Genomic DNA, 21,185 nt, shown 5'->3' with positions numbered 1-21,185 from the left:
TAATGAGCATCAACTATGTTCCAGGTACTCTTTTAATCTCTGGATAGCGGTTCAGAAAAAAGATATGGCCTATTTTACTGGATCTGGTATAGAGTAAGCACCCACTAATTCTGAAACCCAAAGAGACCTCCTCAAGAAATTGATGCCTTTCTTCCCTGACTTCTCCACCTCATGTTATAGGGTACCTCTGGGAAGCAGAGTGGAACAGAGGGCTAGGAGGGTCCATATATGCCTGGGTGAGAGCAAGAAGGTGTCCCCAAAGCAGCCCAAGGCAACATCACCTTGAAGAAGAGCCAAAATCACTGTAAAGGGAGAGCCAAACCTCAGTCATGCAAAGGGCCTGCATCAGGCCCAGAGGAGAAGGTGAGAATGGAAATGGGAGCAAGTAGGCTGATAACTGGTAAGGCAAAGCAAAGCCAAGGATTCGGGACCAAGGCTACTGATGCTTTATAGGTTATGCTCAGCAATAATGATGGTAGATTAAAGGAAAACTCTAGAATAATTTATTTTAAACACCTTGCAATTAGCGACCTTGCCTTGCCTACTTTTGTAACACTACCAAGAACAAAAAGCGTCACTAAAGTAATAACAATAATAATGATAATCATCATGTCAATTGCCTTTCATTGAGCATTTATAGTGTGCTAAGTGAGCCCTGTAATAAATGCTTCGAAAATCCCCTCGGACCTTTACCACAACCTATTGGTGAATATTTATTTTCACATTTTTTAATTTTGTTACAAAAGTAGAAACTGAATTTTACCCATTTGAAGTAATTCACAGAAAGTCACTTAGCTAATTAATAGCGAAGGTGAGATTAAAACGCAGGCCCAAGGCCCTACACAATACTGCCTCTCTAAGGAGTGTAGGTGGGCCGGATTTGCTGTGTAACCAACTGAACCTATCCATCTTAGTTTATTCATGTGTAAAATGGATCTAAATTGAATCTACCTCATGAATATTCAAAGAGCTAATTTTTATATAGCACTCATTACAGTGATGCGTAATAAGTACTACAAATAATACCTATTACTATCATTATGCATATAATTCTGGCTTCCAAGTGTTTACTGTTTAAATGAATATGTACAACTATTGTGATAAAATGTTGATACTAGCTTGATTTAGATAACAAAAACACAATGAATAGTAATTACAATTCTATCATAATGGTAGAAACTCTCATACCATGTTTTTACCTTGAAGAGAATGAATTAAACTGAATTTAGTCATGTAAGAACCACTACTCAGAACTACCAACATATTTCAATGAATCAGTTGTACACCTCTATGTGTGAATTCGCTTCCTGATAAATACAAAATCCAACTCAAACTTGTCTAGTACTTTACACTTTTAGAAAGTAGTTCATAGGCATCATCTTACTTGAATCTGACACAACCCTGGGAGTAAGTAAGTGCTATCCCATTTTCACAAAGGAACCTGAGGCTGCAAAAGGAGCAGCAGCTTGCTGATGATAGTATGTCAAACTAATAGACGATCTGAGATTAACTCCAGACTTCTCAGCTCCTCATCTACTCTTCAAACAAGACTATAGCTCTGAAATCGAAAAGGACATTGCTGTCCTAACTGCACTCGGTAAAGACGAGAAAATGGCATGATTACACTCTTGTACGAGGAAAATTAAAGGTGATTAAAATTACCCAGGGTAACTCAGTCACAAAGGTTTAAATGTGCCAGAGATACCCTTTTCCCCGCGCCCCCCCCTCCCCCCCCGCCCCCCCCCCCCCCCGACCTGAGGCTTGTACCTCTCATGGAGGAAGTTGTCCAGACTGCCCATGGCAGAGCCAAGAAGAACAGAAAGGAAAGCAAGACACTCAATGATTCTAGACTCAACACTACCTGCCACGGCCAGGGAGAATTTCCTTTTCTGTGAAAGACAAATTAACTCCTGCCTTTTAAAATAAGAGTGACATCCCCTGACGGTTTCCATCTATTTTTACATGGCATTTATCAGTTGTAAACATACAGGCACCCAGTTTGGTTAGACTAAAATTAAACCTTGCAGTGATGAAAGCTCTCTCAAGGCACTCAGTAGGATGAGGGAATGAAATCATGAGAAAGCAGATAATAAGAGTTCATGCTTTCCACATTTGGAGAAAAGTCCTAGTTATATTCAGAATAACAATAATTTGCTAAGGGATGTGTAAACCTCAATTATTATAATCATTTTATAATTGTGTCAGCGTGGTGATTCATTATGAGCACAGTGACCAAAACAGAGAAAAGTCCAATTGAAAAATTATTCTTTTTAAGAACTTAATTCAACCAAAATAATTTCTTCAGCCTGCTATCACAAATTATATTTTATTAGCAGTGACAAAAAGGAAAAGTTGCACGATCCTAAAACCAATTTCCATTTTCCCGTATTCTCTTCTACTCTTGTCCTTTAGTGCACATAGTTTATGTGCTGATAAATTTCAGCTTCTGCCTTTTTAACTTATCACTAGATTACAAGGGCTTTCACATTTCCTTTCTTTTGCATCTGCTGCTCTCTCTGTATGGAACATTCCATCCTTTGTTCATCTGTCATGGCCCTCTTGCTCCTTCAAGAGAATGTAGCTGTCTTTGTCACGCTTTTCTTGATTCCCTTCAAAGGTTTTTTATCCTTTTTCGGGATTCCCATGATTTTGCATATATATTCAAGGTGTCTCAGTTATCTAGCTGTCACAGGGCTGCATTTTCCAACCCATGGTGTGTCTTGGCCAGTCATACTGCTGACTCCACTGCCTTCCAGATTGTGGGAAGGGTTTCTCCCATTCCTTTTTCCTGTACTGTCAGATTCCAATTCTCGACTTCTTTCAAATGGTGTCTTTTGATCATCATTAATTTTATTATGTGATTCACCTTTGCGTTTGTTGTTCCAAATGTCTTGTGCTCATCCACAAGTGCAAGATAGGGAATGTGTGCATATATGGCCAGAACTTAAGAGTCAGAGAGGGAAAAGTGTCTGGATCTCGCTCCTAGAACTAGAAGACTACCATTGAGAGTGCCACTCACACTATATGTGCTCAATGAAAGCTTAATGAATGCATGAATGAATAAACTTTTAAGTATTTAATATTTCCGATATTAGAATCAGATGTGACCATGATAGTGAAGATTAGGAAATTGCCAGCAATTTAATCTTACCCACATTAACATCCGTTTCCATTTGTTCAGATAACAGACAGTTTGCTAAACATGTGTGCGAGTGCATAATCCCTCCCAGAAAATAATTCTTTTAATCCAAAATATTACTGATACAGAAAGTGCCCAGTCTTTCCTGCTTGGCCAAAACAGTCCTGGTGCACACGTGTTGCATCACTGTCCTAGCCCATCTGGATTTTCCATTTCTTTATGCCATATCATCATTAATGATTGTGTTAAATAAGGCAGGATGGGTTTGGTAGACCTCCACTTCGTAATTCCATCTTCTACTATCGTCTCGTCTTGTAAGATGTGAAAAGATTTATGACTTGGACACATGGTACAATCCAAGAAATGACCAGCCATAGCTCATGTTTCTTTTCTTGGCTCTTTTCAGACACAATATAACTAATACCTCTTTTTAAAGACATTATTCAGGGTGCTCAGTGATTAAAACAAAGTGGGCCCAGATGCTAGCAACTGGGGACAGCAAACTCCTCCCAGACATAAGTGTTAGCGAGAGAAGGAGTCACAGCTGCTGTCCCTGTCACCCACTTGGTGCACCAGCCAATCATGTCATGGCCTGGGCCACAGCCTACAAAATGCTCTCAGCCAGCTGGGTCATTGAGAAACACGGGAAATTATACATCGTAAAATTGCGAGTTATAAGTTCGAAAATATGTACAGTAAATGGAAGCCGAGCCCTCCTGCTGTAGAGCACGGAGAGAGTAGCCAGTACAGTTGTTACAATGGTTTTCCCATTTATTACATGGTGCCATCCTACAATGTTTATTTACTTTATATTTTTTTCTTTCTCTTTTGCAATAAACACTGTTGGCAGCAATGAACTAAAAATGTACATTTTTAATTTCTAAACTGAATTTCAGTAATTCAGCTTATTTTACAACCGGTTTCATAAGTTGATGATGGACAAATAAATTTCACATAAGACTTTTTGACATATATTATAGTAGGAGGAGGGACATGTAGTGATATCACTGGCCTCAAGAAAATCAGAACCGCAAATCTCTGAGAAGCAACAGCATCTGTCTCAAAAGCGTACGGTTACTTTAAGAAGACTATGCTCAAAGGCAGCTATTTAATGATGCATTTACGTATCATTTTGTGAAGCACGACTTTTCATTTAGATTAAATAATTGCTCTTCTAAATCAATTTTAGTTGTTTCCAATTTCAAATCTTCTTGTGTATATATGAAGAGATGGCTCCATTTGCAGAAAAATAACAAACAGTTCAATGAGGCCTGTGTTATACCCATATCATCAGATGCTGTAACTAGACAATTAGTTAATTCTAGAAATGGTTTCATTTTTTATTCAATTTTCGAGAACAAAGAAAAGTTTTGGGAAGTTTATTGTATTGAAGGAGTAACGTCTGACATTATTGAAAATGCTAGTGTAATCTGAGTTAAAATGTTCAACCTTGAAGATAAAATTATTGGTTTTGTGGTGTAATAATATGAACACAAATTTTGGTGGAGCACACTGTTTTGATAAAAGTACATTCTTACCAACTTAAGAAACTTACGGAACAAAAAATGTACTTGCAATTAGTCATGATGTACAAATAATTTATAATCTCATCCAAGCTACAATATTCTGCTAATTTTTGTCTCTGCCCTGGTAGAGTAACTGAACTACAAAATGTGATGGCATTAAAGTTGAATATCCAAAAATATTTATGTACACACTTTCTCTCTTTGCTACTCAACATCAATCAGATTTGAGAAATATTTGAGCCTTTGAAAAACTACTTGTAAATGAACCTAAGTGCCCTACGATGGAATTTTTTGTTAACAACTTCTCCAAATTTTAGTTGCATTTTGTTAAGAATCAATTGGAAATCTTTAATCAAATTATCAAACAAATGGAAGACCAAAACCTTCAACTTTCAAAGCTTCTTGTGAATTGAAGTTATAAAAAACAGCAACAAAAACTCTTGAAACAGGATGGCATCAAAATTTACCCCCTACTGACATAAGAAGGGACTCAACAAATTAAATGATGAAAGCTCAAATGGTGAACAATATTTAATCTTGAAATTATGTAATTGACTTTGGGAAAATTTCCATGTATAAGAACGGTCATTTGATGGAGCTCCTATTTTCAGCTGAGAGGAATGAAATTTTGCAACATTAAAAGAATTGTGATAAGTTAATTGATGGTTTTGGCCTTATAAAAATATTTGCCAAAGAAAGTCTGAATGGAAAAAAAGGAGTATCTGTGAATATATTTGAGCTAAAATATTTACATATTTCAAAACCAAAAAAAAAACGGAAAGAAGAAGAGCCCTGATTTAGCAGAATTTATACTGAGCTGACTAATTACATCAGCACCTTAGAGAAAGTATTTTCTCCATCGAAAATATTATGGTCTGCAAAAAAAGTCAACTGAAAGTGTCACCGGTTGCAAGTGTACTAACCATAAAATGTAACTTTGAATTACTGCAGAAAATTTTATTTAGAAAATTAAAAATAATCAAAATATATTTTAAGCATAGTCTTTGGAAAAGTACCATTAACACAGATTAGAAACAAATATAGCTAAGAAATTGATTAAAGTATGAGAATATGCTCCAAGAATAATTATTAGAGGACCTCAAGACCTTCCAACATCCTACCTCAATAGCCCTTCTAAGACTCCGGCTAAGTTATTTCCCTTAAGTGTTCTTGATATCCCTCGAAGATTTGCCTAAATACGCAACACAGGTAGTTCAGAATCACATAAAAATTCAGCTCAGATTTTTTTTTTTTTAGTCAGTTCATGTCACGCTACCATCATTAGGTCAGGCAAAGCACTTTTTCATTTTGTATTTAAATAACTTGTTTCCTTTATTTCTGATCCCTACTTCCAACCTAACCTATAGGCATGTAAGACATTAGAAAGGGATATTTCTTTGAGAAACACACAATGCTGTTTTATGTCTATGGATAGCATTTGATTTCTTACTTTTGTTGCTCAATACTGCTTTTAAATGTATTCATGTTGTTATATGTGCATCTACTTCACCAAACTACTCTTGCAAAACTATCTGTCATTTGTTTTCATCATATTTTGCCAGTCCACTCCTCTGGTAATGAACACCTGGGTTACCTCCACCTCCCTGCTTCCACCAAGAGCACTGTAAGGAACACCTTCAAACACATCCCTCCAGGGACCAGTGCGAGCTTCTCTGAAGTGGGATCGCTGGGTCATAGATGATTTACTTACGTCCACTTATTGCTGTCGCTGTGCACTCCACAATTACTGTATCATCATACCTCCCCATCAGCTCTTTACGAGGGACTCCTGCTGCTTCCCCACATTCTCGCAGCATTTGGAATTATCCACATTTCTGATTTTTAGCAGTCTGATGAAGGTAAACTGGTATTTCATTTTCTTATTTTGATATACATTTGTTTGGTTACCAGTGTGGTTGAGGACCCATTTGTTTTCTTATCATTCCAGATTTCTCCCTCAGCAGCTCACTGACTCATATCCATATATTTATTTTTTTTAGTGGGTTTTGCATCTTTTCCTTGTTAATTTTCAGGCATTCTTTGTATTTTTTAGTTTTAATTCTGTATTGTTTTCAGATCATGCAAATGTCTTATCCCAGTCTGCTATCCTTTTGTTAAGCATTTATCATACCTTTTGTTAAACAGAAATCTTTATTGTCGATACAGGCAAATCTGAAAATCTTTCACTTTATAGTTTGTGTGTGGTTTAAGGGTCTTTCCAATTTCATTGGGAAGACGTCCCACATCTTTTTCTCTTAATTTTATGGTTTTTGTCTTTCACATTTGGGCTTTAATCTCTGTGTAGCTCATCTTGGTATATGGAGTGAGTACAGACCCAACTTTAATTTTCTACATTGTGTGAGCCCATTTTCCCAGCCCAACCTACTCCTGATTTTTGGTGTCATCTTTATCATACATGAAGTTTCCAGGTACATGTGAGTCTATTGTTATCATCTCTAATTTTCCCCATTGATGTATTTGTCTACCTCCACACTAGTAGTACCAAGCTGATATTGTCATTATAACTTTTGGTACGCCCTTATGTCTGGTATAGCAAGCCTCATACTTTGCTATTCTCTTTCAAAATTGACGTAGCTATTTGTGAATGATTTATATTCACATAGAAGTTTAGAATGTTTGCTGTTACTCAAAAATTCCTCCTGGAATTTTTACTGGACTTGCATTGAATTTATAAATTAATTCTGAAAAACAATATCTTTACAAAATTAGGTATTTCCACCATAAATTCAGTATAAATCTTCCTTTGTTCAGGCCTTATTAAACATTTCTTAATTTTTCTCTGCAAAGAGAATGATGAATCCATAGTTATTTTTGCTTTTGTTCTCTATTGAGAATTTGATTTTGTGAACGTGATTTTGTGGAGATGATATTTGCTGAAGTGGAGGAATGCTATTGATTATTTTAATAAATCTTGGATCTAGCAATCCTTCAGAATTCTCTGCTTTGTTCTAATAATGTCTGTAGAATCAATGTACATACACATATCATCTTTAAGAAATAAATTTTGTCTCTTCTCTTTTAATCTCTTACCTTTTATTTCTGCATCTCATTTATTTATTCAGGACTTTTAATGTTATGTTAAATAATCATGGTGATAACAGGCATTCTTGTCTTATTTTCAATCTTGTCTTAAAGGCAATATATCACATTTCTCCATTATGTAAGCTGTTTGTGTACAGACTATCAAGTTAAGGAAATTGTCTTCTAGTCATAGTTTTCTAAGTGTTTTCATCACAAAGAAGTGTTGAACTTTATCGAATGCTGTTTTGTTTTGTATCTGTTGAGATAATCACACTTTTTTTTTCTTTAGTTTGTTAATGCAATGAGTTATACGGATAGATTCTCCTAAGATTAAGGCTTTCTTATATTCCTGAAATTAATCCAATATATTCTTTGATATGATGTTGAATTTGGTTAGCTGATGTTTTATTTTGGACTCAGTTTATAAAATAGTGTTTTCTCATGTACTGAAGGCAAAAGTAGATACAAAATTCATGTTAGTGTGTATTATTTGGAAGTTGCCCAGTCAGTAGTCATGAGAGAGAAGCCTGAGAACACAACTAGTTTTCTTTCTTCCTTGTGGTAGCTTCTATCACCTATTCTGCACCCAGGGAAACTTGCTCTTACATATTTAAGTAAAGATTGTTGAAGAGAGAATCACGTTAGCACCTACTAGGGAAAAAATAAATGATTCTACGCAATGATTCACTACTTCAGAAGTTAGAAAAAAATCTCAAGCTACAAGCACATGTGAACTAATGCTGTGATGTTTGCAGGCAACCTGTCAGAAACCTGGTAGTTGGACTGCTTCCATTCCTAATGACCCATTAGCTGCAGGATGGGGGTGTTGGGGGACACAGAATACAAAAGCATTAGAAAAGGAGTCTGTTAGAAACGCTGTCAGCCCTGTACCTACTGCCACCCTCTTCTACTGGGGCTTGAATTGTTTCTGCTCGAGTTTGCCTTTGCAAATAAAAGCAGTGTCATCCACTGTCACTGGAAAACAAAACTAAACACAAGGACCTTGAGTGACTGCCGTGTGCAGGACACCAGCACACAGGGGATGTTTATGTTATGAACAGGTACCTAGTGAAGATCTTCAGTATGGGCTGCTGTTGAAATTATGGGTGGTGTTTGAGCACAAAGCAGGAATGCAAGGCCTCAGCCCTGAATCCTCACTTCCTTTGAGCAAGCCTTCTGGAATATACTGAGATGAAGGTCAGTGTGGAAGGAAAACTCCAAGCAAGAATTAATTAATGGTTTAATCAATTCACCCATATTTATCGAGCTCCTGCTAAGTGCTGATTGCTGAGACTACCAAGATGATGGCACGCAGTTTCTAAATCCCTACTCAAGAATATACAGGACAGTGAGAGAGACCCACAGTGAACCACTAATAATAATAATGAGGATGATATTGCAATGTGATAACGCTGAGAATACACAGAGTGCTATTGGAGCGGAAGAGATTGTCAGCCTAAACCAAAAGGAGGTCAACTAAGCTTCCCTTAGGAAAAGACACATGGGCTGATTCCCAAAGGAGAAGTGAAAGTTAGCTAGGTGAAGAGAGCGCGTGTGTGTGTGTGCACCCATAGGTATGTTGGTGTAGAGCTAGTGATAGGGAGGCAAAAAGTTCCAGATGGAAGGAAAAACAGGTAAAGTTCCAGGGGAAAGAGGAATCACATGTGTTTGGGCAACTGCAAATAAATTACTTTATGAGACTCAAGAATTAAAGAAATCTCTGTATATTAGGCCAAGATAATTGGTCTTTTACTGAAGGTTAAGGGAGACCACTCAAAATTAAGCCGAAGAATGACATTAGCAGTGACAAATGGCCTGCCATGGCAGTCGGCTTCTCATAAGGACCATTACCCTGAAAAGCTCCCCACAGCTTGTTCTAGGAAATAGCAGGTCACAGAAAACCCTCCGCCCATATGATTGAACAATCCTATCTCTTTTGAAATGTCCCAAGACTGCTTGCTTGTCCTTTGCAGCCAAAGACTGCCAAAGGTACCCAAGACCAATTAAAAAGTCTTCCCCATTTCCAAAACACCAAACTTAATAGAATACTTGCCAATCAGACAGTCTCAGTGTTTCCTCATTTTAGTCTAGAAAATTGACTCTCCCTTCGACACCTTTAAACTCTGCTGAAACAAAAGTGACAGCAAATGGGTACCTCACTGTAAGTTTATGAATAAACAGCCTGTGTTAATGTTGCCTCAGACTTAGTTTTGTCTTTGACATCAAAGATGCCACAGGATAGAAAGCAGACTGAGGATGAGGGATGGTTAGACTAAGGCAAGGAGACAGATGTGGACACCGATGCTTTAATCCAGGTAAAGAAGGAAGGGAGGAGGGAGGGGATCTTAACCAAGGCATGGCAGTAGGGATTAAAAGACAAGTGGATTCAACAGGAACTAAGGAGGAAGAATCAAACCAAGTTTCTGATTTCCAGATGGGAAGATTAACATTCGCTGAATGAATATTGTAACCAGAATATAGCCTGTCCCTAAATAATCAAATTAAGCTTTCTAAAATAATAATTAGAGACAAGATGACAAATCATTTTCAAAAATAAAAATAATATGAACTAAAGATATACAAATAAACCCACAAGATTTTTACAGTAGGCCCTCCGATGTTAGAGCAAAAGTAAGAAAAATGCAGGTCTCTTGCTTTTCAGTCCTCACGTGCAGAGAAAGCAGTCAAGTCAAGATTCCCTGGACTTGCCCACAGCTGCAGACATGAGGTCCCTGGAGCAGAGAGTTCTGCCGGGAAGCATAAGACTCCTCAGCCAGTAGAATTCCAGTTTCCAGGGCAGAATTCGTTGAGCAGGTCACATGTCATTTACTCCTCAAGATGAGTCAGAGTGATGACACTTGGAAGTTAGATTTTCTCTCTCCTGCATTTCAGGGGCTCCCCTTACAACCGTGCTCGTGTTACAGTTCTGCTTGTCTTTGGTTATTGTTTTCACTCTTAGACAGTGAGCTCCTTAGAAGTAGAGACTGAATCTGTATTTTCTCATCTTCTGCCTCCCTTTCCACTTCTTTGTCTCAATTTCTCTTAGTCACTGTTTCTATCTTTGCCTCTTGTTTTATGCCTTCATTTCTGTCTTTCTACATGAGCATCCAAAATCTTCCCTGGGTCCCTCCTACAGCATCTTTTCCAGCTCTCTTTGAAGGCAGGTAATAAGACCGAGACAAAAATGAATTCTCTTTGTTCTTCTTTCTCCCATGAGGACAAGCACATTTTTGAAACTCAGGTTGGGCTCTCTTTTGGCATTCCAGGTATGCAAATGCACACATACACACACATTTGTGACCTTCTATTTACTTATTTACCTCTCTAAAGAGAACCTTAAGGACAAGAACTATGAGATTATATTTGCATCCCCAGCACCGAGCACAGTGCCTGATACCTAGGAGGTACTTAACCAATATTTGTTGAATAAGGGCTTAATAAATATTCAATAAATGCAGAAAATTCTAAACTAATGAAGAATATGAGTCAGGCATCCCTGAAATGAGTACTAAATTGTGAAAATGACTGTAGGAAATGTAAACTACAAATCAGTGCATCACAAATTGCACATCACATGTGTAATCAAGGAAGCTCACTGTTTGAGTGGGAGAGGGCTAACATGGATAGTCTGCTTCCTTGTATATGAAGTATAGTTCCCACAGAAAAATACATCAGCTCACCCAAAAAATATTTAGCAAACTACAGTACACTCAGAGATGAAGACAGATGAAGTCAGCATTCACTACCATCTATCCTGGCCAATTACTCTCTGAGTCGGGGAGGATGGGGCTACTGTCTGTAAGTTCAGTGATGCAAGTGGCCACTGCCTGTGTGGGCCTCTCTGCAAGATTCGAGCTCCTTACATAAGCAGAAATGCACTGCCTCTCCTGTGCAAAAAATTATTTTCCCAGCCATCCCATTCTGGGGAAAACTCAGCAGACATATTGTAAAGACTCCCTCCCAGTTCATTCTCTGAAGGCATGAGTGCTTTGAAAAATTTGAGAACATGGCACAAACTGGAAAACTGGCTGATGGATGGAAATTTAAATATGAAATTTTAATGAAGTCTCTTCCTTCTCACCTAAAAGGAGATAGTAAATATTTCATGTCCTGCTCAGTGGGGCTTCAAGTGTCTGGTACCATTAGTGAGATATTCCTTATCTTCTCCAAAAGCTAACACTGGTTTGTGATATATTGCAACACCCAAACTTAGTCCAGCTCTTCCAGTTCACACAGTGAACACCAGGGTCCCAAACATCCAGGCTCAAAACGTCACTTATTCATCTCAGGAATGCTGCATCTTGTTCCTTTTTTCAGTCCAGTATTTTTAGTATGTTAGAACAAAGCTCCGATTGATTGGAATATGCAGAGAATAGAAAGCAACTTTTGATAAAATAGATTGCAAATTAATCGAAAATGTTATTTCATTCAATGTTCTTGGAAGTCTGTTTTTCTTGTAATAAGCGACTTTGATCATAGTCATTCTTCCAAGCCCAGGACAGGGCTGGGATAATTGTAAGGAAGAAGAGGCTACAGCAAGACAGAAGCGTAGAGACAGAAGGAAAACTCCAGGAACTTACAGGAGAGTCAACAGGGAGAGGTAAACCTTTCCTAGTGTCAAAACCAGGATCTAGAATGACAGAATCTCCAAACAACCACATTAAGAAGGTGGCTTTGGAGAAGTAAAGCAAGAACAGTAGGAGTGTTATATATCACATCTGGTCACCCAAAGAATTCCATTCTTCAAGACAATAGTAAGTAAAGAGCAGCTGGGCTCAGCTTGGGAAAATTCAGAGTGAACGGGAATAAAATGAGAACAGGATTCGTCTAGCTGACTGGTTTAAGGCAGGATTCAATCTTGCGCACCAATAGCCTTGAAGGGAACCAAGATTCCCCTGAAATCTAAGAAACTCAAGAAGTGTCCTATAGTGTCCACAAGTATGCTGCAGAGGAATTAGGCACCACCGAGTTGATTCTGAAGGCAGATAGCAAAGTAGATAACCCCACAGTTTCTGGTCTCTAGCTGTGTGATCTTGAGAAAATCATTTAACTGTTCTAAATCTCAGTGATGGGATTTAATAGTACCTAACTCGTGTATTATTAGTCTGACTACCTCCTAAAGGCATTCAAGATGTTTGATATCTGATTTTGTTCCCAAATCATATGTAACGTTAACAGTCCCTGCATAGCTCCCTGACAAAAAAACAAGCAAACAAAACACAGTAACTATTTCTGAAACTATTGCTTCTGAAATTATCTCTATTTATACTGTCATCTGATTGACTCTGGCAAGAGGAATGAAGATCAACAGACAGCTGGATATTCAAAGAGAAAGCTGAGAGCAGATTAGAAGGTGAACCAGGGCTGAGCCTGTCTCCTTTCTGTGACCTCCTCCAGTCTCCCTCTAGGTGGCGCCCAGGTATGTAACGTCCTCTACCTCACTTCCCTCTCCCTGGACCAAACTGAGAAAAGTCACCTCATAAGGGTCATTTACAGCAGAGTGTACAAATCTAGGGTTACTTCTTCCACATCAGATTTGTGTTCTAAGCTTTATCTCAGATGAGGAATAAAAGGGTCTCTGGCCAGTTAAAGAAACATTAAACAGAAAAAATGAAAAGGAGGTATATTATTAGCACCAGAGAAGTGATAGCCAATCACCAAAGACTATTTTGCCCACCAGGAACGCTGGTTCCAACCAACCTATGGAAAATAATTCAATCTTCCCACAATTAACCAGAGCCATTCACAGTCTCAAAATTATCACCCAGAACATTAGAAATTATTACAAATGGAAATGCAGACTGTATACTAATTCTAGATCATAGCCTGGAAGTTTCTCTTTGGAGAAAAAGCACAATATTAAACTGTAACAGTTTCATTTGACCTTTTCTCTTGAAACTGAAAACAAAACAACTTAGTCAACTGAGGGATCCAGTTAAATGGTGTTTTCCTTGGGTTGGGCCTTTCCTGTGATGCACAGCTAAAGGGGTCTCTATCTATTTCTTATTTACAAAGCTCATTCCCCAACAAACCAAAAGTGGCCTCCCATGCAAGCTGACCTGGAAACCCTCCTGACTTCCACTTGATAAGAAACATTGAATTAATTGAATCCAAGTACTGCGTCCTGAACTGAGACAATGGGAGAACTGCAAACAAACCCCAGAGTGTTTTATGGCTGGTAACACAAACATCCAGTCCCCTCAGCCACCTTTCAATTAGTTGGGAAGGTAGATACTGCCTGCTAACTGGAGTCTGGGGTGCGCTGAGGCTTCTGGTGGATGCACTGTGTCATTAGCGGGCACATTGCCCAGCAGTTCGTTCTGCAGCATGCAGTTGTGAGAATCAAGTACCACACAGCTCCCACCCCAACTACATCTCCTCTCTTCTTCAGTTTGCTTCATTGAACCAATTCCAGGCAGCCTAAAAAACTACATAACAAAAGACTGGGGGAGGGGGAGTGCACCTGTCTGCCTTTATTCTGGGGTTCTGAAAATGGGCTCTCCTAATAGGAAGCCAAGACATCAGAGAGCCACAGGGAGGTAAAGTGAGTGAAGACCAGAGCCCAGGGGCCAGAAAGGTCCCCTCTATCAGTGATTGAGCCTTTGCAGATGACAGCTCTGCTCACTTCAGGCCCCGGGAGTCGTAGGTGATGGATAGAAAGGGTAGTAAGTGATGAGTTGCTGTAAGAATAACAGTCCCAAGTTGGGGCAGTCGAGCCAGGCTGTGGGGCATGGGAAAGTTGGAGAGGTAGGGCTGAATCTCAATGGATTCAGCACTTAGCCCACAACTAGATCCTATAGAGATCCTCAACCTCGTTGTAGTAAAGATTATAATAATAGCACCAAGTATATTGAGAACCTATTGTGTGCCAGATCTTTAAACAAACCTCATTTAGTTGTAACTTAAGTATTTTATTAGATGAGGAAAGGAGGGCTCAGAGGGCACACTCAAAGTCATATGGGGAGCAAGAGCTGGAGGTAGCCCTCAGACCCACACCTGCCTGTTCATGCTCCTTTGTATCAGAAGCAACCATCACAATCCTCAGCAAACACAACTCTTGCGCATTCTGAGGCCCAGTGGGCCCAGCGTTCTTGCCAACTGGACCTCCTAGAAGGTTCACTTTAAGGAGATGTGCTTTTCAAAAGGAAAATCAAAATTAAATAAGTAGATGAAGGCAGTCCAAGAAAATACACTCTCTTCTGGGCCTAATTGCAATTAGCACATAAACTCAGCCTCAAATTATGATGTATTTAGTACTGAAAATTAAATTCATTAATTATTGTGCAGCCACCACTGAAATCTTACGGCAAGTCTATCCTCTGAATAAAGCATTTTCAAATTAATGACTTACTTATTCCTGCTTATTAACAATTTAATAGTTATGTGTTAAGCATTTTTAATTAAGTCAAAAGGAAAAAGGGTGGCAGGAGAATTGGAAGACAATGAAATCAGCAGCACCCTCAACTGGGAAGCAATAGAATCAAGACCTCAAGAGAGAACTGTCTTCTATTTTCCTAGGAGTTCAAGCATGAGAGAGAGAGTTGAGCCAATCTGTAGCCCAGTGCATGAAGTACACCATGCGGTAAGGACAGGGTGTACATAGGATGCTATGAGAGCTCACAGGAGCATTGGGGGGAAGCACAGTGGGGGAGACAAGGAAGATTTCCTGGAGGATGTGGTTGAACCCATTATTTAAAGATCATAAAAGTTAACCAGTCCAAGGAGGAGGAGGGAGGAAAGAAGATATCATTCCAGAGAGGCAGCTGAGCATGAAAACACACATTTGAAATAGTGTAGAAATAGGAGAGAAATAGGCTAGAAACATGACATTGCACACCAAGTTACTCCATCAACCAGTTTGGTAAATGAGGGGTAGACCAATTAGATTAGGGTGGGAATTAAACAGAGAAGACACCATGGAGGGTCTTGCATCAATGAATGTTAATAAACCTGGACTTCATCTCATCAGACAACTTCCCATCGTTGTGCTTGCCAGTCAGGAAACAAATTGGTATTTCCACAACCAGGAGAGCGAAGGCTCAAAAGTGAGATATTACTAATAAAAGTTAAAATAACTAAGGTTTTTCCATGATTAACTATTTTTATAAACTACAAATTCAAAGGTAAGACTATAGTGATATCCATAACTCTTAGTTACTCACTTTTCGATATGTTTTCTTGAGTTGGAGCAAAAGTGAGGACATTATACCAAGCATGCCAAGAAGCAGTCATAACAAGACCAAGGCATCAATGGGAAAGTCTCCCATGTGAAGAGCATTTGTCATCTGACTCTCCGTGAAGAAAAGGTTGATGATTTCTACGGTAGTGGTGGAGTGTTCCTGAAGAACTGTTAGCTGAGTTTTATTACCATGCTTTCCCGGGAAAAGTTGTGATTGTCTGGGTTTTCCACTTCCCTCTGCATAGCACTTCTTCTCCCCACCATGACAACTCTCATCATCAATTTTGTTCAAAGGTCAATCTCAGTATCCAGAACAATACTTAAGACTAAGAGGTGCTTAATATATGTTGACTGTTGGATTAATCAACTCGGGCTAAATGTTCTAGCACCAATCCCCAGTGCCTTGCTTGTTATGCAGCCCTATATAATGCAATAGATAACTGATGCAAAAGTTGATACTGAAAGTGAGTTCTGATATAACAGTAACCTAAAGTTTATAGAATTGATTTTTGGAACAGACAGCAGGCAACAAGGAAATTGTTATAGGAGGTTTTATGGACTGAATATTTGTGTCTCCCAAAATTCACATGTTGAAATCTTAACCCCCAAGGTAATGGTATTAGTAGGTGAGGCCTTTGAGGTAATCAGGTCATGAGGGTGGAGTCCTCGTGAAAGGGATTAGTGCTCTTATAAGAGAAGATGTCCATCTATGAAGTAGGAAGTAAGTCCCTACCAGACACCAAATCTTGATCTTGAGCTTCCAGCCTTCAGAATTGTGAGAAATTTCTGTTGTTTATGAGGCATTCATTCTATGGTTCATTGTTATAGAAGCCAAACTGACTAAGACAGGCATCTACAAATGCCAAAGAAACTGTTTTGGAATGCTGGAAAAATCATGAGAAATTGTTAGGCAAGGCTGGAAAAAGTGGAAAGAAATCTGCTCTAAGAAACTGGAAAAATGGTGATCCATGCTATGGTGTGTGAAACATTTGGTAACTTCATATCCTCTGACTAAATCATTACATTTATAAATAAGCCCAATCACACAGACAGCTTGCATAAGTAGCATCAATTCTAGAACCAGATATCTGCACAAAACTGTCATCTGTTGTGGATGACTGACTAGTTTAACAAAAAGGTCAAAGTCTTTATGAATTCTCTGACACAGAATGTTTTGATACATAAACTCTGGAATGAGAGTCCACTAGGAAAATAGTCAGGTCCTTACGCTCTCACTGACTCTATAAGACTTCCACCTGGGTTTTCTGTGCCTCAGTTACTTCATCTGTAATATGAGGACTAGGGAAATGGGTGGACACGGAGAACTGTGCATAATGCACCTGAATCTTTTCTCCAAATGAGCATAAGGAGCACTCTGTAGCCAGGAAAGAAAAGCCAAGCGAATTTGCCAAGACTTGCAGAAGAAAGATTGAGTGTAACTGAGGAATAATTGTCTTGAATGGGATAAAACATCAGCAAACAAAAGTTCCACTGGGCAGAAAAAATTATCTGCAGACAAAGAAAAACATTTTTTTTAAATCAACATTGAATCAGGGAAAAATTATGAGACAAATACAGGAAAGAAACAACAAGAAAAGGCAAACAAAGTTTTCTCTGAAGATGAAGACTATCTTAGGCAAGAGACTGCTTTGTACTTTCAAAGAAATTAAAGAGGATTGAGACTTAAGTCAAAATATATATATATGTATTTGAGATATATATATATATATATCAAATAGAAGAGACAACAGAATGAATGAGAAGGAATATGAGGAGCTATGGAGAAAAACTGAAGGGAAAAATAATATCATTGCAGAAACTTAAACTGAAGTAGAATCAGAAGTGTGCCACACACAACACTAAGGAAAGTGGCAAGGAGAGTATCAAAGCTTTTTAAGAGAAAACAAAACAAAGAGATACAAAATACAGATAAATTGATGTTTCCTGAAAAGATAATGGAACAAGATGGAACAAAAGAAACAATGAACAATACGTTTTAGTCATAACCATTTATCTATGTTTAGAATAAAAATGCAAAAAAATTAAAAAGTTAATTTTTATCATTGGATAGTAGAACTTCATGTGATTTTTATGTCTTCTCCTTTTCTATAATTCATAATTTTTCTACGAAAAATGTCTCTCTTCATAGTTATAGAAAGCAATGAGAACTCTCACCTGTAGCTTCGGCCTGTTTCCTCAGGGTATTCTGAGGGCTCCATCTAAAGCGGTCCAGATCATCGTAAAATGACAGCGACTTCAGTGAAAGCTCACTTCTGAGCTAGCTTTCCTGGCTCAGCCATGCAATTTCCTCTTTAAAGTCAGACTGCGTTTGAAAGATTATTGTCAAGGTCAGTTTTTCTTCCAAAACAGATACGGCCTTAATTACCACCTTTACCAAAGAAAACGCTCCAAAACTTCTAGCACTAAGATAATGTTAGCATTTAGTACATACAATTTCTTCGTTTTATCTATTTCTTCCATCTAGAAACAGAGATGAAAGCTTCAGAGTGCAGAGCTAATGTTGTAAACCTCCTTGCCTTTCTCGCAGTGCCTAACATAATTTAAGAGATAGAGACAGTTCTCTAAATCTTCCTGAAATAGATGCTGAGTCAATCTGGGAAGCAAATATCAGTATCAAGCCAGTTACAAGTATCTCCACTTCAAATCTAGAATAGACACTAAATGCAGGACAACATAGTTCTTTTTCCTCCTTGATGAAAATAAACTCTTTTGCTTTATTTAAATCTCCAGCAGCATTCCTTTCTCTCCAATTTGAAACAAGGGCAATAATATAAGACACACGAACATTCCGTGGTCCAACTCTGTTCCTTTGCAAACTACAACTAGTAAAGATCAATGACAAAAGAACAGCCTTACTTTGCAAACCATTTGATGGAATATGCTGGAGCTATTAGGTATGGCCATTAGGTTTCACACACGCAGAAAGTCCATCTCTATGATTCTTCTCAAAAGGAGTTCAGAGGTGATCTGAGGCCCCATGTTTTTCAATTTCAAATAGGTGGGAGTTGGTGGGCTTCATTTGTCAGAGAAAACATTATACTTCAGTTCATAGAAAAAAGCTATTTATTATTTCAAGAGATAGCCCCACATGAAATTTATCCAGCTGTCCAAGGTCAAAGTGGAGGTTCTCATCGATACCAAATGGCAGAAATGACCATGAAATGAGGTGACACAGAGAAAAACTACAGGTCGGCTGCAAGTCTTAAACACGTGACCCCAAACAAGGGCTTAAAAATATAGTAAAATAATTTGGAGGATGGCTTCCTCCCATGCACCCTCTTCAACCCAAAGTACTTTGTCAAGGAGACTGATAAGTGCCCTACACATATCCAGGAAGGCGAATGCATTTCCTCGAGTGGGAAGAACAGATCTTCATGGTCTCAGAATTTACTGAAGAACTATTTTGTGTAGTTTGTTTCACCCAAGCTATGGATCTGGTGGACTTCCATGCCTAGCGCCAGGAGGAAGTCTATAATATTTCTTAAATGACTATAACCTCAGTTCTATATTTCTTTCTAACCTAACACACCTACTTCAAATAAACCACATCATTAGCCTCCTTTAAAACTTAATGCAAGTAGAGATTTCTCAGGAGGTATCCCACATTATTCCCTTTTGTTCCCTCTGTAGCCCCTCCAATTCCTCAGGCACATATAAAAATGACAAATAAATTGTTATGAAATTTTACATCATCTATAATGATTAAAAGAAAAAACAACAGGAAATTTAGAATCTAAATTCTATTTATATGTATATTTTGTAAAATAACATTTGTGGTACAAATTGCAAGAGTCAGCGTATGAAAGAGTGGCTTAATATGAGTCTTCACCAAGAAATCCAGGATGAGATCATCATATACACCTGTGAAAATGCGAACTTTGTTTTCACTTACCTATAGACACTAATACCTTTAATAAAAATGTAAGGACTTAAAATAGTTATTCAACATTCAAAGGTGTATTTATTTAACATTGATTTTGTTCATTTATTTATATTTTTCAATAGCTATCTTATTTAAGACTTATGCTAAGTATTGAAAGGCTACAAAGATAAATAAGACCCAGTCTAGGGACTCACAATATAAGTGGTTACAAAACAACACACAAATAACTCATTCAGTAAATATGGTTTGAGCATCCTTCATTGCCAGGCACTGTGCCGAGTACTAGGATGATGTGAAAAGCATGTGAAACACCCCCTGAACTCAGGGAGTTTACTAACTAGCCTAGGAATTCCTAATACATGCATAGAGAGATATTAAGTACAGTTGGGCTCAGTTGGGGCTGCTGGGAGATTAGTTCTTAGGGGAGGTCAGAGAAGTCTTCATTAAAGAGGTTATAATAATAATAGAACAACAAAAGTGTAAAACAACCTCCATCACAAATTGGGCATTTGCTCCTCCTCGCTGTAGGCATAAGCCAGTTTTCACTCCTCAGCAGTGATGTCTGTATCTTTGTTGGCTACAGATTCTTAAGTATGCCTGGTCTATTTCCTGCATCAGTCTCTAAGCTCCCAGGGTCATATCCCTTGAAATATTTATCAAAGTCTTTTTATAAGCAGAGATCCTACTGGGAGATTTTCAATATCAGAAGAGTGAGCGGATTATCAATTAAAATCAGGGTTTGCAAATCCATTTTGGCAGAGTCACAGACTACATAATCCAAAGAACTATTATACTACATCCCAAATAAAGTATTATTTTTAACACATTGCTAAGCCTCCAAAAAGAAGTAGAAATTTCCAGAGCCCTTACCCTTCCACCAAAGCTGAAAGTGGACCTAGAAGCAGTCAGCAAATTTAAAGGTGAAGTTGTCTTGAGTACAAATGTGAATAGCAACATGGAATCTAGAGACCATATCTTGAGACAGCAGAAAAGTGGAGGGACAGAGCCTGAAACACTCACTATAAGCCAGAGAGCATCCAAGGAAGCCAGTATAACTCCAAATTGTGAGAATCTCCCAACAGAAGCCAATGCAAATCTTCTCTGAAGGACATCATCTGCAGGATTCCCAGAAATTAAAATCAAACAAATTCAATGCAATCAAAGATCACAAAACAGGGGCCAGCCCTGTGGCCCAGTGGCTAAGTTGGTGTGCTCTGCTTCGGCAGCCCAGGGTTTCACCAGTTCGGATCCTGGGCACAGACCTGGCACTGCTCATCAGGCCATTCTGAGGCGGCGTCACACATAGCACAACCAGAGGGACCTATAACTAGAATATATAACTATGTCCTAGGGGGCTTTGCAGAGAAGAAGAAAAAAAGAGAAAGATTGGCAACA

The 21,185-nt window shown here is 38.4% G+C and overlaps 1 long non-coding RNA gene across 3 annotated transcripts in view; it reads right to left on the bottom strand.

Annotated features, from left to right (window-relative positions):
* LOC139045103 (uncharacterized) overlaps window positions 1-18,435 on the bottom strand; it is a 54,646-nt gene extending 36,211 nt beyond the window's left edge. The window contains exon 1 of one of the 3 annotated variants that reach the window (XR_011502777.1): window positions 18,062-18,435. This is a non-coding gene — a long non-coding RNA (uncharacterized lncRNA). Of the gene's footprint in view, window positions 1-1,767; window positions 1,944-18,061 lie in introns of those variants that run through there. The other 2 variants (XR_011502776.1, XR_011502778.1) reach the window with 2 other exon arrangements.
* Window positions 18,436-21,185: the final 2,750 nt, after the last annotated feature.

This window comes from Equus asinus, chromosome 4, assembly GCF_041296235.1.
Source record: "Equus asinus isolate D_3611 breed Donkey chromosome 4, EquAss-T2T_v2, whole genome shotgun sequence".
Taxonomy (NCBI): domain Eukaryota; kingdom Metazoa; phylum Chordata; class Mammalia; order Perissodactyla; family Equidae; genus Equus; species Equus asinus.
Note: the sequence above shows the minus strand (reverse complement) of the source record. Positions and strands in the feature narration are given on the sequence as shown.